The 25,650-nt window shown below is 45.7% G+C and overlaps 1 protein-coding gene and 1 long non-coding RNA gene across 30 annotated transcripts in view; one reads left to right on the top strand and one right to left on the bottom strand.

Moving 5' to 3' along the window:
• The window catches only part of Magi2 (membrane associated guanylate kinase, WW and PDZ domain containing 2), a 1,483,910-nt gene that overhangs the window by 1,454,995 nt on the left and 3,265 nt on the right, over positions 1 to 25,650 (top strand). The gene's annotated exons all lie outside the window — the stretch shown is intronic.
• LOC120102478 (uncharacterized) lies at positions 9,514 to 21,562 on the bottom strand. 3 transcript variants are annotated; one of them, XR_010065753.1, is made up of 4 exons: positions 21,295 to 21,562; positions 18,051 to 18,156; positions 12,373 to 17,672; positions 9,514 to 10,840 (listed from the first exon to the last, which is right to left on the bottom strand). It is a non-coding gene; the product is annotated as an uncharacterized LOC120102478 (long non-coding RNA). The 3 variants fall into 3 exon arrangements; XR_010065752.1 differs by having other exon boundaries at positions 9,514 to 12,551; positions 14,811 to 17,672; XR_005504126.2 differs by having other exon boundaries at positions 9,514 to 17,672.

Genomic DNA, 25,650 nt, shown 5'->3' with positions numbered 1-25,650 from the left:
CCCTGCTTTGACATCACATTCCTAGCTGCTCCGTTACTCGACTGTGTATTCATTTTTCAGCTTCTATAGCTTCGAGACTACCAGGTCTGGGGCACCAGACACCATCTGGTTCCTGACCTTGGCTTGGAAAGGGAGGGTACAACAGTTCAGGTATCACAAGGCATATGTGTTAGAGCTGAGCATAGGACAAGCCGGACATGGGATGTCATATCTCCCACCCAGTGTGTCGGTCACGTGGAATAAAGCTTCAGACTCCCCTAAATATCCTCCGTGGAAGTCAGACGCAGTTCACCAGCAAACGAGCAGAGCGTTCTCTGACCTTGGTAGCTAATAAGCGTGTTACCATAGTCACTAAAGACCTTCAATTACAGGAAAAGCCGGAGCGTTTCACAGGGAAGCTGAGGTGTGTCAGTTATACACAAATGGCACTTCCTCTAGCTCAGGCTCCAGTCACAAAAGCTGTGGAGCCCAGTGGAAAAGAACAAACAGACAAACAAATACAGTAGCTGGAAGCAAACAGACTGCTGCCCAGGGCCTTCCCTCACACTGTTTGAGATGTAAAAGGAGCAGGAAAGCAAGCTTCAGACCAGCACTGAGATCACTATCACCCGGTGCTCTTCTTTTCAAGAGACCTCAGTGTAGTCTGTGCCTTAAGGGTCAAGGAGATGACACAGTAGGAAGGTCAGGGGATCCTGAGGTGCTAACTCATTTTTATTTTTGTATCCATCTAATGCTTAGCAATTTAAAAACTAAGGCGCCTTGATTTGCTTCCTCGATCTTTGTTAAGAGAACTGCACAGCTGTAGATGAAATTGAAGTTCAGCTCTGCTTAGTCCTGTCTTCAGATCTCAGAGGGAGGCAAAGAGGGCCATCCCATACATGTGCGTAACCATAAAATTGTTGACTGGAACACAAAAGGCTCAGGAGAATACCATCATTATTCAGATACATTAACACAAAAATGTATTCCTAAGAAGCATCCCTGTATCTTCATAGCACTCTGTGTGCAAGTCTATTAAAGTTCACCGTGGTCATTTCTTTGGGTGCTCTCCTTCCCTAGAATGTGACCTCTACAAGGTCAAAAGAGAAGGTTCGGAACACACATGCCATTCCCAGGGGCTGGCCTGTTGTTCTGCCCCGAGGATGAGGATAATTTCCTCACAGTTTGAATAGAGGGCGAAGCAGAAACAGGGGGCAGAGTTCAGTACACGGCTGTTGCTCTCTTATATACCTCTGACTCTTCAATTTAGAGTCGTCCATCCCAAAGGAAATGCCTGACTCTTTCCAATCTCGTTTGGCTTTAATTCCTACTTGTATCAAAACACGACACTAAAGTCCTTAGTATGGCACCTTGACATTGCCAGTGATTCAGTCGTTATTTCAGTGGTAGTCCTATATGTCACCTGCTTTACACACACACACACATAACCTTACACACAGACTCATACACATATACACACACTTGCACACATATACACACACTCATGCACACCTACATACTCACACACACTTGCATACACACATAAATACACACACACACACAACAGTGGCAAGCTACCTTATCTAGTTCATTGACACTGGTATTCTTCTAGTAGACACTCCAAATCAAAATATTTGTTATGGAGGATAATTATCTCTCACTCTATTCCCACACCCATCAGTCTTCCATAATGCTATGATAAAAACAAGGCAAAAATAGAAACCATATTATAATTCTACGTTAAGGTTAAACAAGATGGGACTGGAGAGATGGCTCAGCAGTTTGGGAGCATATACTGCCCTTTCCACATTCCATTCCCAGTACCCTCGTCCAGCAGCCATAGCCGCCTGTAACTCCAGTCCCCAGCCTCCACCGGTACCAACACTCTCGTGCACACTCACACACAGAGGCACATAATTAAGAATAATAAATCTTTAATTTACAACAAAAGATTAAATATGGCTCTTGGCCAAGGAGATGGTTCCTGGGTACTTGCTAAGTTTGTCAACCTGAGCTCCAAACCCAGGACGACATGGTGGAAAGGGAGAGCACAGTATCCTCTGACCCCTACAGGCATTCCTCCACAGATCCGCGTGCACATGTGCACACAGGCTCACACGCTCCCCTGTACACACATGCTACTAAAAGCAGCAATGTGTCTGCTCAGGATTAACTGATGACACACCTGGAAAGAGAGAGAAGGCCTTGGAAGTTTGGGTCCTGAAAAGGAAATAATAGAACTGTAGATCAGGCCTTCTCCTGTTACCTTCAGTCAAGCTACCCTGGCAAGATGAAAGGATTCAAGGAAAGAGCTTGAACTTAAATGGATAAAGATTTACCCAGGACCAACTGTCCTGGTGCAGTCACTGTGTACATGGCTTCTGGTTTTGCTTCCAGTTAAGAGTTTGGGGGGGGGGGGAATTAAGCTTAATAAAACTAATAATTATATCAACACACATTTTGGGGGCTCAGACTTAACCCTCCTAACGTCTATAACTTGCTTCTTGGCACATTGTGAACGTATTTCCTGTGTCCCAGGGAGAGATGTTGCCAAAAATAAAAAATAAAAATGGGTTGTTCTTTGCTCATCCTGAGCCAATGACAGCGGGAAGTGTTGACTGTGGAGACTTTGGCCACTCAGCAGTTACAAATCCCTTTGACTTGCTTGACTCATTCAAGCTTAAATGCTAAAGAAGCAGAAAGGTAACAACAGCTAGCCTCTGAGACACCCTGTATCCAGCTTTGTCCATGATTCCAAGTGGATATAAACAGAGATTGTGGTCAGAGATTGTGGTCAGGAGGCCAGCTGACCCAAAGCTTACAACAGATCCTACTGAAACTTTCGCCAGCACACGGGTCCAGAGAGCTCACCGTGCTGTGCAGATAGATATCTCCCAGCCCAAATTCCACCGTGAACGCCAGGGCCACTGAGGAACCTGGGAGAGACGCCACAGCCTTTTACAGCAATTTCAGTTTTGAAAACACATCCCCAAGTAATAGACTTGATAAGCAAGCCTTTTCTCAGGAAGTGAAATAAATAAGAAAAGGTCCTTGCTCTATAAAAGCCTTTGTCTGACTGTTTCCTACAAGGCAGTTTTATAAAGAAGGTAGTGGATGAGGATAACATTTAACAGTTAAGAAACGAAGGCCTAGGGTTGGGGATTTAGCTCAGTGGTAGAGCGCTTGCCTAGGAAGCACAAGGCCCTGGGTTCATCCCCAGCTCCAAAAAAAGAAAAAGGAAAAGAAGAAGAAGAAAAAAAAAAGAAACGAAGGCCTAAAGAGATGAAACAGTTCCCCCAAAGGTCTCACAGGCAGTAAACTGTAGACAATGTACTTGAACCCAAATTCTTTCCACCTCATTGTGCCCTGCTGGCCTGATTCAAAGCTTTCCTGTGCTCTTCAGGGTTTGCTGGTGTCCCAGCATGGCGTCTATGTTGAGGTATGGCTGACCCCCTGGGTCTCTGCTTCTGGCAACTGTGTCAGACAGCTCCATTGTGTGTAAGCAGACATTCTTAGTTTTCATAGTTTGCATCTGCACATAGCTGATCGATGTGGGATATTTCTATGAGATTTAGTCCTGTCTGAGGCCTTTAGAGGGCCTCTTAGGAACTGGTGATCTTTGGGACAACCACCAGTAATAACCGCTCTTACTTAATTGCACGCTGGCTCCATGACTGTGTGCTCCACGGGGTGCCTTAACTTCTTCAGCTCATTCAGATATCACAATGACTCATCAGAGGCAGGAACTATCAACATTCACGTGGCTAAGAGAGGAAGATTTTTGGTGATCTGTCCCATTGGGGGAAATGATCTGGGAACAGAACTTGTGTCATTTGGACTCACAGTCCAGACATTTAAACCCTGCACTACGATCGCAGTAGGCCCCATGCCTTCCTAGACAACCTGTGAGATATCTAGAGTTCAAACACACTATGGGCCATTACAGAGAATGTTGACTTTCAGGGAAATAACCAACTTGCCTTGGCCCTGGGCCTCAAAGGTAAGACATGTCTGAAGGACTGAAAAGAGATGTCATTTTAGTTCCTTAAAACGATCCCATTGTCCCTCCTTGGGTAATTCATCAAACTTGGGAATCAAAGAGCAGCGTTCCCAACCACGGGCAGCTGGAGACAAGTTCTTCCGATGCTTTCTCAGTAGGGTCAACCTCCTCCCATGGAGAAAGGAAGAATATATTATTTGACATCAGAGGCCTTATCCCCAAGTTGAGTCTTCTTTTGTCCTTTAAAAATGGCCCCTGAGTCTACGGCCATACCACCCTGAACGCGCCCGATCTCGTCTGATCTCGGAAGCAAAAATGGCCCCTGAGCTGGCATGCTGACACAATGCCTATGACCCAGCACTTTGGAAGCAGAGGCAGGAGGATCAGGAGTTCGGGATCACCTCTGGCCGCACAGCAAGTCCAAGGCCAGCCCAGGCTACATGGGGCCATGTTTTAGAAAGGGAAGAAACAGGGGTTGGGGATTTAGCTCAGTGGTAGAGCGCTTGCCTAGAAAGCGCAAGGCCCTGGGTTCGGTCCCCAGCTCCGGGAAAAAAAAAAAAAAAAAAGGGAAGAAACAAAGGAAATACCCCAAGTAAAAAGGCCCACTAGACCTTCCTTTTCCACTGGCCCCTATAACACTGTAGTCGCTGGTCTATGGGAGTCTTACAGCTGTGGTTTCCCCTGTGCCTGACCCTTGCTTTGCCCCAGATAGCTCTCTGAGTAGGAGATGTGGGAGGAAAAGCTACTTTAAAGTGATATGTTCAAGGAGCGACACCAAGGAAAAACCAGCAGGTTGTATAGGCTATAGGCTGTAATCCCAGCCCACCAGCTGCCTCTCAAGGTGCTAACTTCCCACGCCGGTAAGAGCCAGGCAGAGCAAGCTGACCAAGGGTCTAGTGGAAGCAGTGAGTCTTGCTGTGCTGCTGTGGTAACTGAGTCTCGGGGTCAGCAATCTTGGTGGGTTTGTCTTAATGTCGGAGCTCTCTTGGAAGCAACTTCAGAGGAGAAGTACGTGGTCTCTGGGACTAAAACAAAAGTATCTCATTTCCCCTTCCCAGGCACCTCAAGCAGCCCTCCAAGCAGCCAGCAGACCCATCTGGGACACAGTGGAGAACAATGAGCAAACACACACAGCTTAGACCTCTAACGCCTCCCCAAGTTCGCCTCTCTCATCCACGCATAGGGCGGGCTGGGGATCCTTTGCCAGTCTAGGCCCACCAAGAGAACCCAGTAGGGTGACCTGGCCAATGCAGACAACGTGAAGGACAGCTATGCGATTAGAAGGTCACAGGGGTCACTCGACTGCTTTCTAGCCAGTTCCTTCCCTTCTGTGCTCTGAGCATAAAGTAGAATAAGCTGAAGTCCTGCTTGCTCACCAACACGACCCAGGATCACTAATTCTCCCATTGTGTTCGTTTGGGGAAAATATATGCAAAAATAGCCCTGCTCCACTAGCCCCAGCAGGGCGTCTCCAGAATGCCCGAGCCAAAGCAGTCTCTGCAACGATTATAATGGTGGATTACGACTTCCCTGGTCAAGTGTGTATTAGACCAGCAGTGGGCTGGAAGCTGCCCTCTGAGTCACTCTCAACGCACAGAACGGGATCAACAGGTCACTTAGAGGCTCATCCACCAGAAGCACAGACTTAGAAAGCAAGTCTGAGGTGGCAGTAGAGCAGGGGGGCGGAGCCAGTCTGAGGCTGCAGTAGAGCAGGGGGCGGAGCCAGTCTGAGGCAGCAGTAGAGGGGGGGGGGGGGGGTCGGAGCCAGGTCTGAGGCAGCAGTAGAGCAGGGGGCAGAGCTGAGTCCAGGACCTCAAGGCTGAGCAGTGATGAGCATAAGCCATTGCCCTTGGAGGGCGTTCACATTTGTCAAGCATTCTCTCCAGTTCATTCGTCTCCAACGCCTTCGCATTCTTCTGGCATAATCACCGTCCCTTTTGTCAACACAAAGTGATTGTCTAAACGACTCAATCAGATCGTGCCATGGGCGACCATTTCTGTATATTATGATTTATTGCCCGTTTGGCCCCAAAGTGCCAGGTACATTCAACAGAAGACACACATTGAAAGAAAGCGTTTTTTTTTTTTTTTTTCCTTCCCGCTCTGGAGGCCCACAAAATAACAGCAACCCACTCAGGGGAAAGGAAAGATTATCTACGCTGCAGAGGGTCAGTGGCTAAGGACAGCTAGAGAAGGAACTTTAATTTTCCAGTTGACAAAGAACAGGATTCTTGTATTGCAATTTGGTCCTTCCACTGACCTAGAACACAGAGTAGCGTGATAAAGGAGAGGGGACTCCTGGCTTTCACCAAGTCAGAAAAGCATTTGTCACGGCTGCCTGAGAGCACGACGGGAGGCAGGAATCCAATGCTAGCATCCCTCGTCCCCTGCCCTGTCCCTCCGAGCTGGCATTTTAGGGTCTGAATAAATGGTTATTTAAGTGAATCATGCTTGAATAACTCAGCTACTTATGTTTCCCATTAGTAATGAAATCTACAATTTAGGATCTGAAGTTGGAAGCCAGGGTTCAGGGTGGCTGTTTTTAACTATTCGGGGAAGAGCCCATGTCTGTGTGTGTGTGTGTGTGTGTGTGTGTGTGTGTGTGTGTGTGTGTGTGTGGTGTAGGTGTGGAGTACTGTATGTATAGTGCAAAGAAGAGAGTGTGTTCGCATGTGGAAGGCAGAGATTAATATCCCGTGTCTTTCCTCAACTCCTCCTCCACTTTTATTTTATTTTGTAAGACTTATTGGTTTGTGTTAGCTTATTTATACCACATTCATGCCAGAGCCCATGGATGCCCTGGGGCTGGAGTTACAGGTAGTTGTGAGCCACCCGCTATGGGTGCAGGGAACCCATCCTGGTCGTCGGTAAGAACTGTAAGCATCCCCAACCTCTGGGCCGTTTCTCCAGCCCCCTCCACCTTTAACCTCTCACGGAGAGCCTGAGGCTCGACCTCCCTGCCTCCAGCCCAGAGTTCCCCCTCACTTTTAAGTCTTCCTTGTGGTGTTGCCAGTGAAAGAAAGGAGAAGCTGGGGACTAGCTACAGTGTCTGGCCCAGCTGGAAAAGCCTCAGGAACATATCCACTGGATTAATGGACTCCAAGTTGCTTGCTGTGACAATAACTAATTGACTAATATTAGGATTTTAAAAATCTCATGTGTGAATACTAGAGTCATTTGTAGAATCACTTATAATGTCCATAGCATGGGTACCACTCTCCAGTGGTAGAGGAGACGGTGAAGGTGTGGTTTCCACCCTCCTGACTGACCTATCTTCTGAATGTCTTCTTGGGCTGCGGATCCCAATAACACAGCAGGAGATACGCTGACTTATGAAACCCACTAAGTAATACACCGTGCTCTCCCTGGAGTTCAGAAGCACGGATTGGCTGGTGAAGCTAAGACTCCCTCCTCCTTCAGAGACCCAGCGTGGGCTTCAGTGCCCACCGCTCCCAGCTGCCCCTTCCTCCCTCAGCTTCAGTTCAAGTGCCCCCTGCTGCTCCCGGGGTGATCCGACCACTACCGAGTCTTTCAGAATCTAGCTAACACCTTAAATCATAATGGTCTTGTGCAGTGCCGGGGAGTGCGGTCAAACACGATTCTCACTCAGGCGTCCAGTGGCGTGAAGGTAGCTCCCTTTGGGGTACAGGAGATTGGACCTAGAGCTTTGTGCGTGCCGTGTTTACTCTACCTCAGAGGTATACCCCAGGAACCCTTTCCACATTGTGTTTTGGAACAGTCTCCCCGAGTCACCCAGGCTGGCCTTATATGTGTGACGCTCCCACCTCCACTCCTCATTCAGTTAACTCTCTGTGGCAAGATGCTTCTTTCTGGTAGAATCTGTATTTTAGGAAAGGAAGACGTGTTTACCTAAGAGCTCCTCAGTAAATTACAGCAGGTGTGACAGAAACAAAAGAGGAAAAGAAAACGGGGAACAGCTACTTCATTAAAAAGTAGGAAGAGATGCTTCTGCTTCTGAGGTGACAAGGACGATTAAGGGTGTATTACTGCTTAAAGTGCATTATTCTATATTTGCGTATGCTTACACAGACACACAGACACACGCCAATATAAAAGCGCCGTTAGGCTGCATCAGAAGATAGATGAGCCCCTTCTTTCTAAAGCCAGCCCAGCTCACTGCCTTCTCCACCCACACTCCCCTCTGCCCACCAGGCATAGTGAAGGCCTGTCTAGAGGGAGGGAAGAGACTGATCTGAAATGGTCTCACCAGACAGCTGTGAGCCTGTTTGTCCTCCAGTCACAGTTAGGGTGCTTCTGCCCCTGAGATCCTGAGAGCCCCTTGGGGACCCCTGACCTATTCCCCATTATGCTTTCCAATTTCCAGTGCTTCCTGCCCTATGCTCTACATTGCTCACCTGTACAGCCCAACAGCGCGTGGCCATGACTCCTGCCTGGTGTCACCGCCTCATAGTACTGTTTGGTCCTCCTTGCCAATGAGATTCCTAAACACCTGCATGGCGGACCTCACAGTGCTGTTCTCTACAAATGAGGAAGCCCCACCCCAGCTTCTTCTCCTATCACCTCACACCTCACCCCAGAGTGTTAATGAAAAGCTTGCTTTCGCTGTAAAATGAGAGACAGAGAGCTGGTTTATCTTGTTTCGTGCTGTTTGCAAAGAACTACTTAAAAGAGAAGTTAATTAAAATGAGAGAGATGATTTTTCCTGCCAGATAAAATTGTAACCAACCTAGTCTTCCCGTAAGACCTTCTCCTAGCGAAGGCCTCCTGCAGCCCCTAAATGAAGCAAGCACTGTGTGAGGTATTTCTGTAGTGTTTTCTCTTTGAACTTCCCTTTAGTGACAACACTACGGTTGGTACCACTTGCCCGCATCTGCCTCTTACCGTAAGCTCCACAAATGCCAAGAACACCACTGCCCCCATGCCCAGGTCTCAAGTGCTGACTTCACACGTTGCCTGCCACAGAGTAGAAGCTCAATTTTAATTAACTACAAGATCAATCGTATTTCTCCGCCTAAAGAGGAATCCAACTTCTACTTGCCGGTACCGATAAAATGAAAAGGAACTCCATCTGTTGGCCAAAAATCATCTAAAATGACTCCGATAAGAAACAACACACATTTAATAAGTTCTAATTCAAGTCTAATTTATTTGTCGATATCAGTGGATTGACTCACCTGTTTAGATGAGGAGGGGACATTTGCCGTTCTTATTCTCCTGTTTAAAAGCCCCTGGCTCTCCACTTTCTAGGGTAAAATTCTGATTCTCCACAAGCCACTGGTCTTTACTGCCTTGAGCACATCCACAGCACACTGAGCCTGCTTCTGAAGTCCTCTCCCTGCTCTCTGTGTCTAGTACGTAGTCTTGTCCCTTCAACCCCAAACTTAAGCTTCCCTTGGGCCCCACCTACAGTTCTCTCCCTACCTAGGTTGCACACTCTATCACTGCCACTAGGAGCCTGTCCCCGCCAGTGGGGACCCAGTTATTCAGGGTCCCGAAGGGGCGCTACCCTTGGGCCTAAATGGGGGGCGAGAGAAGAAGGAGACCAAGCAAGATTCTGTTGTCAAGGTCTCGTTTATTGGGGTGAATGTTACAGCTTTTAAGGCTTTCAGGTAGGGGGAGTGTCCTTTGTGAAACACAGAGGAGGGGGAGGTGCGGATATAGGTAGTGATAGCTGGAGGCAAAGAGGTCAGGCGGTAGAGACACTGGGTGTTGATTCAGGAGGTAACAGGTATCTGCTAAGGGAGCTGAGGCATCCCTTGAATGTTATCTTCCTGTGCCGTAAATTCATGGGAGAGGCTTTCATTCAACAATCTTAAGACTTATGGCAGTCATCTTAGGGGTGAATATCTGTGGCCAAACAGCCCAGAGTCACCTAGCCACTTTGAGCCATGCAGTCAAAAAGCGGCTAGGCCCAAATCCAATACGGCTCCGTGCATCTCCCCCATTTTTCTTTTATAAAAGACCATTAGGTGGAAGTAGTGGTCTGAGAGAGATCAGACATGCCTCACAGAGTGCCCAGCTCGGCCATGGTGAGCCACTCTTGCAGTTAGGACTGCACCCCAATGGCTAGGAATGAACTTATGCTGTAACACACCGTTCTGGGCTATACGTGTGTGTTTATTGGGGGAGAAACTGGGCAGAGGAGCATTTGACCGGCCCATACATTTAAACGGGGTGTAGCCACCTCTGTCTTAGGATCGACCTCTCAAACCCCAGCCTTATCCATCATAGGATCACCTTGTCGCCCCCAAGGTTCCTGTCTTAGATTGGTCAAGGGTCAGAGGAAGTTGCCCGTCCCTGAGGATAGCTACATTGGATCATCTTCTCATTCCTCTTACTTGAGCCCAGGGGCGAAAGAGTAGGAGCCAGATGGCATTAATATAAGAGATTGTGGAAATTGAGCCTCTCCCGATAAGTAGTGGGCACCTCATCTGGTTCTCCTCAGCTGCTATGGCCATACCACCAAGGGCCTAGTCATGCCTCTCCTGTAATAAAATTTAGAATTCCCAATTGTTAGCAACTACTCCAGAAAGTTCACCCACTGTGCTTGCTTAACAATAGCACCAGTTAAGGCAGCAAGAGTAGCCAGGGGAATGAGGGGGGCAGGGGTAACAGCTGGAGTCCAGTCTTCTCCAGAACGCAGCAGTGCACAGAGGGTCTGAGCATAGGCCGTGGTGGGACGGGAACACGCAGTGGTAACACTGACTGTAGCAACGCCAAAATTTCTGTGATGACAAAAGATGAGGGGGAATCTTCCATATTCCTCCAAGGACACAGGAATGACTCCAGGGACCCGAACCAGGAGAGCTGAATCTTCATGCTCCCAGGATCAGCATGTCTCACCAGACACTCAGGCAGCTGGCACACTCCTGTAGCATCCTGTAGAAAAAAACACAAAGATTCCCTCTTCCCCGTATAAAATATCTGAACAGGGTCACGCCAATATGTGGATCTTTCTATTTCACCTAGGCAGAAGTATGCCTAGTTGTAGGATGCCATAAACTCAGAGTGTTTCTTGGCATCCAAATTTTAAAATTGAAATAAAAGGAGCATATTTTAGAATACAGGGATAACTCCCCCTTTTTTATTTACTAAAATATTGTTAAAATATTATTTATTAAGATAAGTCCTTGAGGATTAAATTGAGGACACTGAGCACTTGTATTTATAAATTGACTTTTATACCAAATTATTGTCTCCAGCATTACTGTTTTGGATATATAAAGAATGAGATTTTTTGACTAACTGTTCCTATGTAAGGCCTATAATCTGTCTGGTATCATTGTCCTCCCTTGTTAAGGGGTCTAGGCAATCCAGTTTGAGTTCTTAAATGGCCTATAAAGGAACAGTACTTAGTGCTCTTAACCACTGAGCCATCTCTCCAGCCCCTCACTAGCTTTATTTACCTAAACATAAGCATTAATTAGAGATGCCAAATCCTATAAATATTGTCCAGATTTAGTCACACTAGAAATCCCTGAGCCGGCAGGGTGAGGCTAGGAGTTGAAAGTAAGCAAATGGAGTCTTCCTCTTTTCAAGAGGGTGTGTTATCAACTCCATTACCATTTTCAAAGAGCTGGGTCTATGGTTTTGTTTAGTTGTCTGAGCCAGAGCACTGAAAGGACAGTGAGTTGTCAGACAATTCACACTGAAATCACTCATTGATTTTAAGTAGAAAACCTGTCTCTAATATAGCATTAAGTAATTGTATAATTTGAGGGCTAATAGTATCTAAAAAGGGAAACTTTTTAATCAACTGTAAACCATAAGCCATACATTGGCTATCAGTATATGACTTAAAAGCTTGATTTTTTTTTTTAAAAAAACAGTGGCTACAGCACGTAATTTAATAATCTGTGCTAAAGCAGGGGAAACTGAAGAGAATAAACAAGTGATCTAATCATACATGTAGCCTTTTCATTAGATGAACCACCTATAAATATAGTAAGCTCATTTCCTATGGGTTGTATGCACAGATTTATAGGAAATACAAAAGCATGTAAAGAGTAAAATTATCAATTTTGTCTGAGATTTGTATATGTGATAGGCCAAATATCAGTATTTTGTAATAACCAATTTAATTGTTGTTTGGAATAAGATATGTTTTACCAGACTCTCTCTAGTCAGGATCCAAAGACTAAAATATAACTCTAAAAGAACGCATATGCAAAAACACTTTACCATTACCTTGTCCCTTTTTTATTACAAGTTTTACTTAAGCTAGCCCCACACTGTTTAAAATTAACCAGGGACACCTTTCATCAATAAAACAAAAAAACTTGATTAAATCCTTTTTCTTTACTCTTAATCCTCTCTCCCTGAGTGAGCGCTTGATCTCTCCTATGAAACAAGCCTCCTTAGACAATACCTTCCCCATGGCGATGGGATGACACTTATTCGACCGGTCTTACCTCCCTCTCCAGCAATGCACGAGCGATGTAGCCTGAAGAGTCCTCAATCTCTCCGCGGATCCCCTGTCTCCGTCGTCCGGTAGTTGGCCGTACTTCGGGGTCCCTGTGTTCGGGCGCCACTTGTCCCCGCCAGCGGGGACCCAGTTATTCAGGGTCCCAAAGGGGCGCTACCCTTGGGCCTAAATAGGGGGCGAGAGAAGAAGGAGACCAAGCAAGATTCTGTTGTCAAGGTCTCGTTTATTGGGGTGAATGTTACAGCTTTTAAGGCTTTCAGGTAGGGGGAGTGTCCTTTGTGAAACACAGAGGAGGGGGAGGTGCGGATATAGGTAGTGATAGCTGGAGGCAAAGAGGTCAGGCGGTAGAGACACTGGGTGTTGATTCAGGAGGTAACAGGTATCTGCTAAGGGAGCTGAGGCATCCCTTGAATGTTATCTTCCTGTGCCGTAAATTCATGGGAGAGGCTTTCATTCAACAATCTTAAGACTTATGGCAGTCATCTTAGGGGTGAATATCTGTGGCCAAACAGCCCAGAGTCACCTAGCCACTTTGAGCCATGCAGTCAAAAAGCAGCTAGGCCCAAATCCAATACGGCTCCGTGCAGGAGCCCAGACTCTTAAAAAGAACCCTGAGTCCTTGAGGGTACCGAGTGCCTCTTACTTATCTCTCAGGGCCTCCTGCAGTCTGCATGGAGTTTCACAGAAATACCCAGAATCTGGTCTCTCTTCACCAACCAGGTCTAAGCATTTTCTGCTTGAGCTGCCACAGCTGCGTCCCGCTCAGAGTGGATTCCACCTGGAACTGGTTCTACCTTTAGCAGCCACACTGAACCTCACTACTAGTTTCCAGTCTCTGTACAACACAGTGCCTTTTATTACGGTATTGTATGCACACTCGGGTAACACTGTATTTGATCATATCCACTGGCCTCCCTTCTGCCCCAGCCCTGTGCTCTTTTCCCTCTCAAGTAGTCTCTTCTGCTTTTCTGTAAGACAGATAGATAGGCAATAGATTGATAGATGATAGAGATAATAGGTGATAGACTGATTAATAGATGAGAGATAGATGATAGGTGATAGATAGATAGATAGATAGATAGATAGATAGATAGATAGATAGATAGCAAGAGTGATTCTGTATTGAGAAAAGACACAAAATCCCCTCCCCACTATTCAACCTGTCTCCCACTCTCTCTTCTTAAGACCATTTTATCTCCTATGGTCACTTTCTATCTTCATGTCATTTTTTAATCTATACTTTTTGCATATGAGAGAAACATGCAATACTCGTTTTTTCTAAGTCTACTTTATTGTGCTTAGCACGATGACTTCCCGTTCCATCCTTGACTTCACAAGTGACATAATTCTATCCTAAATAAATTTCCCCCTATCTCTCTGTCCTTCTACCCCTCCCCACACACAAGCATTTTTCTCTACCCATTCACTTATTCATTCATTCATTCAACCATTAACATCTAGAGTAGTCCTATATCTTGGCTGTTGTGAGTACAATAAGAAACACAGATGTGCCAGTCTCTATGTGGTACACTCACTTAGATGCCGTCTCAGTCATGGGGGCTGGCTTACAGGCTCAGAGGTTCAGTCCATTATCAAGGTGGAAGCATGGCAGCATGCAGGCAGACATAGTGCTGGAGATGCAGAGAGTTCTACATCTTCATCCTAAGGCAAGGAGGAGACTGACCTCTGCGGGTAGCCAGGGTGGGGGTCTCTTCCACACTTCCTGGAGCTTACACATAGGACCTCAAAGCCCACCCCTTAGTGACACACTTCCTCCAACAAGGCCACACCTACTCCAACAAGGCCACACCTACTCCAATAAGGCCACACCCACTCCAACAAAGCCACACCTCCTGTGTGATAGTTTGCATGTTTGGCCCAGGGAGTGGCACTATTAGAAGGTGTGGCCTTGTTGGAGTAGGTGTGTCACTGTGGGGTGGGCTTGGAGACCCTCCTCCTAGCTGCCTGAGGATGCTCAGGCTGTTCCTGGCTTCCTTCAGGTGAAGATGTAGAACTCAGCTCTTCCTGCACCAGGCCTGCCTGGATGCTGCCTTGCTCCCACCTTGATGATAATGGACTGAACCTCTGAACTTGTAACCAGCCCCAATGAAATGTTGTACTTTATAAAACTTGCATTGATCATGGTGTCTGTTCACAGCAATAAAACCCTAAAAAAGACATCCTAATAATGCCACTCCCTGGGCCGAACAAATTCAAACCACCACAGATTTCTCTGGGTAACCCAGGAGTTGTATAGCTGGATCATATTATAATTCCATTTCTAGTGTTTTGAGGAGACTCCATACCGACTGACATATTGTCACACACATGCGTGTGCACACCCACACACCCACACGCACGCACGCACACCCACACACGCACGTGTGTGTGTGCACATCCTTGCTAGCATTGCCCACTGCTGACCTTTCTTTAGGTCCTCTTTACAAAGTCCTTCCTATGTCTGAGTCTTCGAGCACTTTCCCCACCTAGTCCTCCAGCCGTTTCAATGGCTCAGGTCTTAGAGTCTTCCAACTATTTGGAGCTGGACTCCTGTGGGTCTGGAAGAAAGAGCAGCAAAGGGCAAATGGGACCTCAAGAGATTAAAACACCACACAGCAGAGAAAGCCTCAGCCGAGGTGAGAGAGTGGAACCTCGCCCCATTTCTCTGAGCAGAGCCGTCTCGTTTCTCCCGCATGTGTCTCTGTAATCGCTGTTAAAAGCCACGTAGCTGTGGCTCTGTGGGTTTATTCTGGGTCCTCTATTCTATCCCATGTATCTGTGTGTCCATTTTTGCGCCAAAACCATGCTTTTCTTTGTTACAATGGCTCTGCCGTGTAATTTGAAATCGAGTATTATACTTCTGCATCGTTATTTTCCTCAGGATCGCTTTGGTTCTAGGGCACCTTCCATACTTCCCAGAGAATTTTAGACATTTTAGGTATTTTAGGTGTATGGTAATAATCCTCAGGAGGCTGAGGAAAGAGGACTTCTTGGAGTTTGGGGCTAGCCTGGCCTACACAGTGAGTTTCAGTACAGTCCTGACTATGCTGTGAAGTTCTGCCTCAAAAACCAAGAAACAAACTATTTGTAATATACAAACCCTATTTATAATAGTTTTAAAATGTGTAGGAAGTGGGTAGCGGTGGGGTACACCACTAATCCCAGCACCCTGGAAGCAGAGGCAGTAGCATCTGTGTGAGTTCGAGGCCAGTCTGGTCTGTAGAACAAGTTTCAGGATTATTATCGAACACCAAAGTTCCAGCTATTAATGGTGTTTTCCCTTGTTTTCTTTCTCAGAAAGTTTGTGCATATCTAGAAAAAAAAATCACTAATCTTTGTTGATTTTAAAAAGTGTTGCTTCGAGCTTCGTTGAATCTGAGAGGTTTTTGGTGGAGTCTTTGGGGGTCTTTTTAGTACAGGATCCTACAGTGTGAAAACAGATAATCTAACTTCTTTCCTACGCACCCAGTCTTCCTCCTTCCTCTCACTTTGCTGTGCTAGCTAAGATTTTGAGCATCACATTGAATAAAGGTGAAAAGAAGAGGCACCATGTTCTCCTTACAGATTTTAGGGGAAACGTTCTCAGTTTCGCCCCCTCCAGCATAATGTCGTATATAGCCTGAGTTATTCTTTCATTATGAAGTATATTGTAAAATCCACATTAGCCTTCTTAAATGCCGTTTCTCTGCTTGAAACCATTCGATGGTTTCCACTGCCTTTAGACTGTAACCCACTCCTGTGTAACCCACTGTGTCCATGTGTTGTTGTCCCTTCCTCTGACTTCCAGTCTCTGTCTCTCTGTGCACATACAAACTCTGTCTCCTGAGCATCTTTGTGTGGAATGTCTGTGGCCAGGGTAACCGCACACCTGCTTCTCCTCTCTATTCAACTGCTTGATGCCACCTTCCCACCCCACCCCCACCTAAATCTGCACCCACACCCCACTGCCTGAACTTCACTTTCTTCTTTGCCCCGATTCGTATGAGGCTTTCCATCAGTACCTACGTGCACATTAACTCTTCGTCTCTTGCACGACGGTGGAAAGGCCCAGGAAGATGGAAACGCTACCATTCCGCAGGTCCATTTTCAGGGCACAGAGCTAAGCGGCACAGAAAGTAGAAGCTGACTTTGTTCACTTTAAAAAGCAAGACGAACAGAGAGGCTGGGTACTGGGTGAGGGGTAGGGAAGAAAGGAAAGGGCTTCTGAAGGATAAAGAGGAGGCTCTTCAGTGATCATCACTGGCTGCTCTTGCTCAAGACCCGAGTTCCATTCCTAGCACTTCACAGAAGCACACGGCTGCCTGTCAGTGCAGTTCCGGGAACAAGCTGCCCTCTTCCGGCTTTGCCGGATATGACATGCACACACTGCACAGACACACATCTGGGTAAGACATGCATACACATAACGAAGAAAAGAAAGAGGGAAGGAAAATAAATAATAAAGCTGGCTATGTATTAAGTTGTCTTGTGACAGCCTTGAAAGATCTGGTACCAAGACTGCCTGCTCTAGACCTAAGGTTTGGCTTCCACCACCATTTCTACTTTTTAAAATGGGCCAAAATATTTGAGAGGTGGATGCGCTTTGTCCTCTGAGGCCATATTGACAGAGAATCACCTGTTGCATATCTGGTGTGGGCTTTACCCTAGAAGGGCTTCCCCTGTAATCTTGGTCCTGAACTCTATCCATGAACCATTCCCAGAGGAGCCAAAAGCCTCTGAGGAAGATTACTTGAGTCACCCTACAGGTGGGTATAAATTTAGACCCCAGTAGGCTCTGATGGCTAGTCCCAAACCAGTGATCACACAGATTCTCCTGTTTAAATTAGAGGGGTCACTAACCGAAGAGAAAATAGGATAGGAAGGGATAGGAGGAGGGATTGATAGGGGTGACATGGAGAGGGATGGCTTTATGGGTGTGTATGAGACAGTCGAAGATGTAACTGTTACAAAGAATTTCAGATCAACAAAATAACAATGATATCATCACTATCATGATCCAAACACAGATCAGTTCCACAGCCTCTAACAGCATCTTAGCCCCCTCGCCACCAGAGTCAAGCTGTTCCCACCCCCTAGCTCCCGGAAGCTCGCCTGTTTGAGAACCTGGGATAAATGGGGCCAGTTGCATACTCGATCACCTTCTGAATCCGACGTGCTTTTCCTTCCGTTTAACATAATACATCTGAGATCCGCTTGTGTTTGTGGGTGCATGACTAATTTGCTTCACTTCATAGCCGAATAAGATCCCACTGTGCTTATCCATTTGCCAGTGGATGGACATCTGCGCTGTTTCATTGGTGGTAAAATTCACCATTAAAAAAAATACACACGAAAAATCACACTAAAACTCCACACAAAGGTCTTTATGTGGATGTAAGATTTTTATCATACCGAAGCAAGTCAGTTGGATGATAAATAAATGTTTAACTTTTTAGGAAACTGCCACAGTACCATAAGTTGCTATTCATTTCCACATACAGGGCAGGAGAGGGTCTGTGGTTCTATTTTCATTTGCACGGTTACTGCTCCTTAGCTCTCTCCAGTAGGGAAATGAGTATCTTCCCCTTAAACTCTTAACTGTCCTGTCCCTACTGACAATTGCCCATCTTTCTCATGTGCTTACTTGCCACCCACATACCATCTCAGCTAAGTGTCAATTCCTACCTTCTCCTCACTTTATAAAACTAGCTTCACAGTGTCGGCTTGCGAGCTAGTGTCTGTATGAGCGAACGTCAGGTCCATATACCTCATTCCGTCAGACCTTCACAATCTGGGAGGGAAAGAAAAGAGGCTTTATTCCATGTTGCCGAGAGAAATGGAGGCTGAGAAGGCTTCTGTGGCTTGCCAACTTCACATGTGAGACAGACCTAGAGCCAGAAGCAAGACTTCCCAATCCACACTCGCCACAACTTTGTGAGCTAACTCTTCCAGAAGACAGGCAGGGCAGGACTCTACTCCACCCTCCCTGTGGAGATCACTCTTCCAACTGGCTCCCAACTCCTGCAAAACTGCCCAGGACTTCACCTTCCCTCTCTTCAACCTCTCCGCCCCACCGACCCCCCAGCAGATGCTTGGGGACACTCTACCAACAAACTGTCCCCTGACTTTTCTACTACCTCGGGTTTTTTTTGTTTGTTTGTTTGTTTGTTTTTTTTTTTAGTCAGATTTTGTACCACATGCTGCCTAAAACTTGCAAACCTTCCTTCTGCTCCGCCTCCCAAGTGCTGCAATTCCAGACATAGCCACTTCACCAAGTGATTAGGGTGGTGGTGTGAGGGAGTTGTTTGTGTGCTTTTGCGTTTCAAGTAGTATTAAGGACATCATCTCTTCCTGCACTGCTTTTGCTGTTTAGAAAGATTAAAATCAGGCTCTGGCCTTGGGCTCTGCATTATGGTGTCATTCACCCGGATCCTTGCTTTCTAGCCGAGTGGTCCTGGCAGATTTCTTCATTGATTTAAGCTCTAGTTCTCTAACTAGTGGGATAGGGATAACAGACCGTAGTTCTCAGAGGTGCCATGAGGGTTAGAAGGTAACGTTCAGGATATGCACAGCAGTACTAACTCCTATAGATCGCTCACTGGTCCCAGTCCCATCATTAGGAACCCTGGCCCACCCTGAAGACTGCCTTTCTACTGGGGGGGGGGAGCCCAGGTGGTGCCTTGATTCATACTTTCAAAATGAGCGTGGACATGAAGCTTCAATGGGCAAGTGCAGCAGCTTTAAATGTTACAATGTTGCAGTGTCTAGTTTACGTCTTCTGAGAGTGAAAGTGAAACAGATACTTGTGTAAAGGCTATTAGCAACAGCTCCCAACTGGAAATGGTCCTTTGGAAAGGGCAGAAATACCATAAATAATCAATCTGTTCAGAAATTATGAACATATATCTTTCCTATTTAGATTTTGTTACCAAAAGTGATGATTGAAGAGATACAAATGAACCTATACAGTTTGAAACCAACCCTTGCAAAGCTTCTATTAACCAAATGGCTTTGATCTTAATAATATTTCTATTTTCTCTAATAGTCTAAGTTGGAAGCAAATGGATTCCATTAGAGCCACATCAGTATTCTCTAACCCCAGTCACTTGTAGCACTCAACAGGAAACGTGTATAGCAAGAAGTAGTCCCAATCCATACATCACTTTGGCAAGACAATTTTAGCAAGTTAGAAGTAAAAGGATTCGTGTGTCAAACTCCGTGTTCCCAATGTCTAACGTGAGTATTTTCAACTCAATCCTGGCCCAAGGAGTGGCAATAAGAGGAACAGTTTCAAATAGATGCCACTATCCCTGCCCCCGAAAGATCCAGGTTTATTGTCTGTTGAATCCTACCCATGTCTCCAGCATTTTCACAGCTCAACACAGTAACCATAATGACTGTCCGTCTGAGTCCAGTGTTCAGATAAATGACATTTCAGAGTCCCCATTAGGAAAACCAATAGATCTGCTTCTGATGGCCACTTCAGATGCAAGTCTCTGTTCATCACTCCAGAAGAGCAATTGAGTCCCTACTCTCAATAAGAACTATACGCAACAAAGGCAGCGTCGAGCAGGAACGCGGTCAGGAGGCTGTTCCGCACCCTTCTCTATTACCTACTGGCTTGGATGTGCAGCCCTTAACAAGTCACCTAACCTTCCTTCCTTAGCGTCACCCTCTGTAAAATGCGTCAGCCTGTGTGTGTGATGTGAGTTCAGTTCACGGGGTCTGGTACCTCACTCAGTGCTAGGGATGTTAGTAGCAGTACCAAACAAATTCTGCTGCTATTATCCTCCCGAACATCATAATCTAAAAGCCACCCCCTGCCCCCAGTATTGCCCTGTGCCTGGGATATGCACCTATCAGGAAAAGCAATGTAGAGACCCAGGAATTCAGAGGCCAGCCAACCATGAGGCCAAGCTGGATGCCTGGAGCTATCTATGGTAAAACAGGAGTAGATGATAGGTTCTCTTTCTCCTACCACAGTCTCTGGGTCCCTACTGAGAGTCTCCCCACCTTAGTCCTCCACAAAGGTTAACATCAACTCTTGACTTGTAGTCAAACTCTCTGCCACTGAGACACACCTCCAGCATTCTTCCTTTATTTGGATTATGTGTTCTCCAGTGTACAGATTTTTTTTTTCACTGACCATAAGAGCCATCTGAAAAGAGATTTACTGCAACAAACATTGTATTCCCCTCAGGTCAGATCCTTGGTTACGATCATTTTGGTGGCATTTCATAAAGTAAGATGTTGAAATACAATCCCTACATAAGACGTTTAGAAGGAGGTTTTAGTGCGTGCATGTGTACATACATGCATGTGTGTGTGTGATGGCACATGAACACCCAGGTTTGTGTGTGTGTGTGTGTGTGTGTGTGTGTGTGTGTGTGTGTGTGTGTGTGGAGATCACAAGGCAACTTGATAGAGTTGGTTCTCTCCCTCCATCTTTCCATGGATTCCAAGTGTCGAACTCACATCTCCAGGAATATACAGCAAACACCTTTCCTGCCTAACCATCTTATCAACTCAAGGAGGTTTTTTTTTTAACCTCAACATATAAAGTGAACTTAGTTTGTTAATATTGCTGCTCTCCTAACAAGATAATTTAACAGACCATATATCTTATAATTCAAAAAATAACTGTGTGAACATAATGCGTATTATATATAAAAATACAAACTTGGGCATCGATCAGTGTGTATTCCAGAGGAGAAAAGAACTTAGTAGAAATAAAAGTGGGGGCAGCAGTGGTACACACCTTTAATCCCAATGCCCAGGAGGCAGAGGCAGGTGGATCTCTCTGTGAGTTCCAGGCCAGCCTAGTCTACAGAGCAATTTCTAGGACAGCCAGGGCTACACAGAGAAACCAAATAAAGCGAAACAAAAGAAAGAAGTGAAAGTAGGAAGGGTAAAAAAATGTGATCCTAACTTAAGAGGAGGACCGTCTCTCTCGCGTTGTAGCTTAAGATGTTTGGCATCTCCTTTATCTGTGGTCCTCTTCAGAATATTCCACAGCACAGTGGCCAGCGGCCCCAGGGAGGAAGCTTTTCCGGCAGCTGGTAAGACCGATGAGGAAAGGACAACTGCAAAATTCCAAGAGAGCTGACTCTGTCCTTGGAGCCAGAGCCTCGGTCTGCTCCTCTCCCTCCTGATCAGTCACCAGGAGAGCGGCGAACTGTTCCCAGCATGCTCTCTGAGCAGCGAACTGTTCCCAGCATGCTCTCTGTTGCTTCCTTTCCTCTTCCTGCATCACTTTCCTCCCCTCCCCAGATGTCTTTTCTGACTAACTCAGTCACCATCATCTTTCCTCTCAAAACAGATGCAAGTCACAGACACAAAGGTACTTCTGACAGACTAGACCTTAAATGTGAATCTTCTGCCCTGAAGTGGTGTCAGACCTTCCATTTCTATTCGTGGAATAGATTTTCATCCACATATCAAATATTCATCAAGCACTCATTTTTTGTGTGTGTCAAGCACCATCCTGGTTTTTTTGGTCCACTGTGATAAACAAGACCAGTATGGTCATTGTCTTTATGAAACATACAACTAGTAATCTGGACTGATGTCAATCAAGTAAATAGCAAAAACACGTAAGTACTATGAGGATATAAAACAGGACGCCATTGAAGAGTCCCGCTTACTATATATTGGAATTCTCTGGAATAATATTCAAGAGCTAGGGAGGGTGAAGGAGACCCCCCATGCCCCCACCTCGCCCCCACCTCGCCCCCACCCCTTATGTGAGCAGCTAGGAGTGCCTAAGTCAGCAAGCAGGGCAGTTGACAGTAGCATCCCAGGGTGAGCTTTCTGCACTTGAGAACAATTTGGGTGTGTGTGGGGTGGGGTGGGGGAATGGAGCCAAAGCTAGTGAGAACATCAGGACCCAGATCCTGAAGGCTCTCGTAGACTAGTTAAATCATCTTGCATTTTAATCTAAAAGCAGTGAAAATCCAGTGAAGGTTCAGACAAGAACTTGTTTATCAAAGATACTGTCACAGATGTTATGCGGAGACTCACTAGAGGAACTCAGGCATGGAGGCAATGAGAAGGGTGGCTTATGGCAGTAAAGCAGGTGACAGCCATTTCTGCAGCCCCTCTGTCTAAAACAATATCCCTCCATCCAGTGGCTTCCTGGCGCCAAGCCAATCCCTTGTACAGACAGGTAGGGGTTCACCATTGCTGTGCCTCTCTGAACAGTGCTCAAGTTTTTAGAATTTAGAACTTTTACTCTCCCCAAGGGAAGATGTCCACACGGGCCTTCTTTTAAACATGGCGGTCTTGCTCATCCTACATTAGCTGCGTCCTCCCAGGGGCTGACCTGTGTCTGAGGGTGAAGGTGGAGTATTTGAATAGAGCCTGTGCATGTCTGAAGACAGGGCTAGGCAGACACTTTGTATTTGTGAGATCCAAGAAAGTTGGGGACCAAGGGTGACACCATGTGATGACAGTACCATTCGCCCAGGAGAGACAAGGAGGCACGAAGAGTAGCTTGGAAGGGAAGGTTCCTGGCTTTTACTTGAGAAGGTGCCAGTGTATTTTTCAAGGAGAGGTATCAAGAAGACAGATGGATGAACCAATGTAGAGCCATTGGGAGGGACAGAGCTCAACAGGAACACTTTCGTTCCAGCTTCACAAGTAAGAGAACGTTCGGGAGATGCTATCGTGAGGAAAGACTAAATCCCGGATGAGGTCAGGGGAAAGACGGAGGGTAGAAAGTGGGAGTCGAGGTGGCAGGAAGTGCCGAGTACAGCCTGTTTACGGAAATACTCGGCCGCGGTATGGGAAGGGGAACTCACAGAAGTATCCTCTGGAGCTGACACTAAAGTATCACTGGGCTCAGTAGGTAGGAGAGGGAACACTGATGACGACAGTTCGGTTTTAGCTACTGTGCCTGGGACACTGTTTGTACAGAGGGGCTACAGAAATCCCAGCAGCCCACCTGTGGCTCATTTCAACGTCATAAGACTCTCTGCTGCAGTTCCTCTTAGAACATCGAGGAGAAGCTGTGGAGCCATCTTTCTCGAGTGCTTCACAATGTATATAATCACACTTCTCAGCCTGTGCTACGCCCATGACCTAGGCCTGTGCCAGGCCCATGCCAAACACCTCAGCCCATGTGGGACCAATGGTCACGCACCTCCGCTCAGCCGGTGCTGTGCCGATAACCATACTCCTTGGCCTGTGCAGGGCCCATGATCAAACTCTTTAGCCTGTGCCCAGGTACAAGAAAGAAAACAGAAAACGTGGCCAGAACGAAGTTTGAGTAATTCTTTCACTATGAATCACGATATCATGAATATTAGCATTTGAGAGAGTGGAGAAGGTTCCTCCTGTCCCCAGTTCGGGTCACCTGGCACAGTGGTGACTGGACAAGGTGTACAGAAGAAGGGCTGCCCACTGAGGTGCCTTGTGGAGCTCCGAAAGCTCACGCCGGTGTGCGCATCGCATGTCCAGCATGGAACCATGAAGTGTCTTTATATAGATATAAAAAATATACATGTATATTGATTTCTACCTCTGAAATACTTTATACAAAGTTAATTTTAATTTCTGGCTGATATTTTTTTAATAGGTGGTAGCTTAGAACACAAAAACTTTCCACTTCTCCTTCAGTTAAGTATTTAATTGCCTATTAAAATCTCTTGAAAAACTCTTTTTATAGTAAGGTTTGTATTTGTAGATAAGCCCGTCTTGTAGCTTATCATAAGGAATGACTGGAGATAAGAAAAGGCAGATACTTCAGTGTGTGAATTAATGTTTTCCACCATCTGACCAGACCTCTCCTGTCCAATACCACACATGTGGTGGGTAAGATTTCAAGGAACAAATGCTAAGTACTCTGTTGGGAGATGGGGCTGGTCCCTTTTAGACAGGATGGTCACTAAGGTCTGGTTCTCTTGTTTTAATCTTATTTGCATGTCAATAGGCTGGGACAATTTTCTCACTCAGTAAAAAAGGGTTTTCTTTACCCAAAACGTTACTCTAGAGTGCCCATTCTATAATTTTCATCAAGCTACTTAACCTCTCACTGCCTTCTTCAGGAATTGGTGTAAATAACGTCAGCCTTCTCCTTGCATCTCAGAAGTGATATTTTGGCCAGCTAATTGACTCAACCATATGCGAATAATGGGGGGATGAGCTATTAACATGTAAACCACCATCATCATGGTCCTGGGCAGAAATTACTACTGGCAAACTCTGCTAGGTATTTTGAATGTGTGTTTAAGTGTTTAAGGCAACATTTTTACCTACACTGGCAAGTTGCCACTTTCTATCGATGCTAGTTTGGTTTTTAACTATAGCCCTCAGTAGGGTTCGCACTGAACACATCCACTAATTCCAGACTATTCAAACCAAGGATACTTGGTTTCCAATGTGAAAAGATTCATGGACATCAGTTTATGAAGAAGAGGAAGATAACACTGTACCCAGAGTAAGCAGTTCAGATCTCACAGCAAAAGAGAAAGTTTGTACAACTAATCTGATATTTTAAAGGTGGCCAGAATTGTTGGGGAAAATGGCAACTCCATTGTCCTCTCTTTCTCCTCATCTAAGTCACCATCACCACCAAGTACTATATAAAAATTCCCAACTTTAAAACAAAGCAGACTCCTGGTATTCATGGACTGGATACACTCAAGATCACTGGCCCCTGTTACAGAGGCCAGAAATTCAATCACAGCCTTCAACCGGATGAGGGGCGAGGGAGGGGATCTTAGCTACTAATGGAGAAGAATCACCAGCTACCCAGAATTCAATATAAAGGTAGCTTGTGTCCCACACACACAATGCCTTAGAGAAAATAACACTCTGAAATATTATAAAACTTGAGAATTTCAAGGGTCCTAAGACATATTCCTCATGAATATCAAGGGTTCCTGTATTGAATTTCCCTGCTTTATTTTGCCTTAGGGTAAGAAAATTCAACGTTAATGTTCTTGTTCGCGGTCGTAACTAACTCATTGAATCCTAACACATCCGTCCCTTACTTGGTTTCTGGCCAGTGTTTTGTTTTATGACATATATGTTTTTCATATTTTTCACATATATGAAAATATATTTTTCAATACTTTTTGGAAGTAAACATAGTAAATCCTCAAGATCCTCAACAGACATAAAGCTTGACTCTCTAGAAACAGTTCCGTTTATCTTAGTCTAGGAGCCATCCATGTTGAAACCACAAAAAAAAAAAAAATCAAAGACAATGATTTTCTTTTTAGGGCACGAGAGCAATGATAGTTTTCAGATGAATCAATCCAAATCCCAAAATGATTAGGCAATT

Source organism: Rattus norvegicus, chromosome 4 (assembly GCF_036323735.1).
Source record: "Rattus norvegicus strain BN/NHsdMcwi chromosome 4, GRCr8, whole genome shotgun sequence".
Taxonomy (NCBI): domain Eukaryota; kingdom Metazoa; phylum Chordata; class Mammalia; order Rodentia; family Muridae; genus Rattus; species Rattus norvegicus.
The sequence above is the reverse complement of the archived record's forward strand: the minus strand, read 5'-3'. Positions and strand labels throughout refer to the sequence as shown.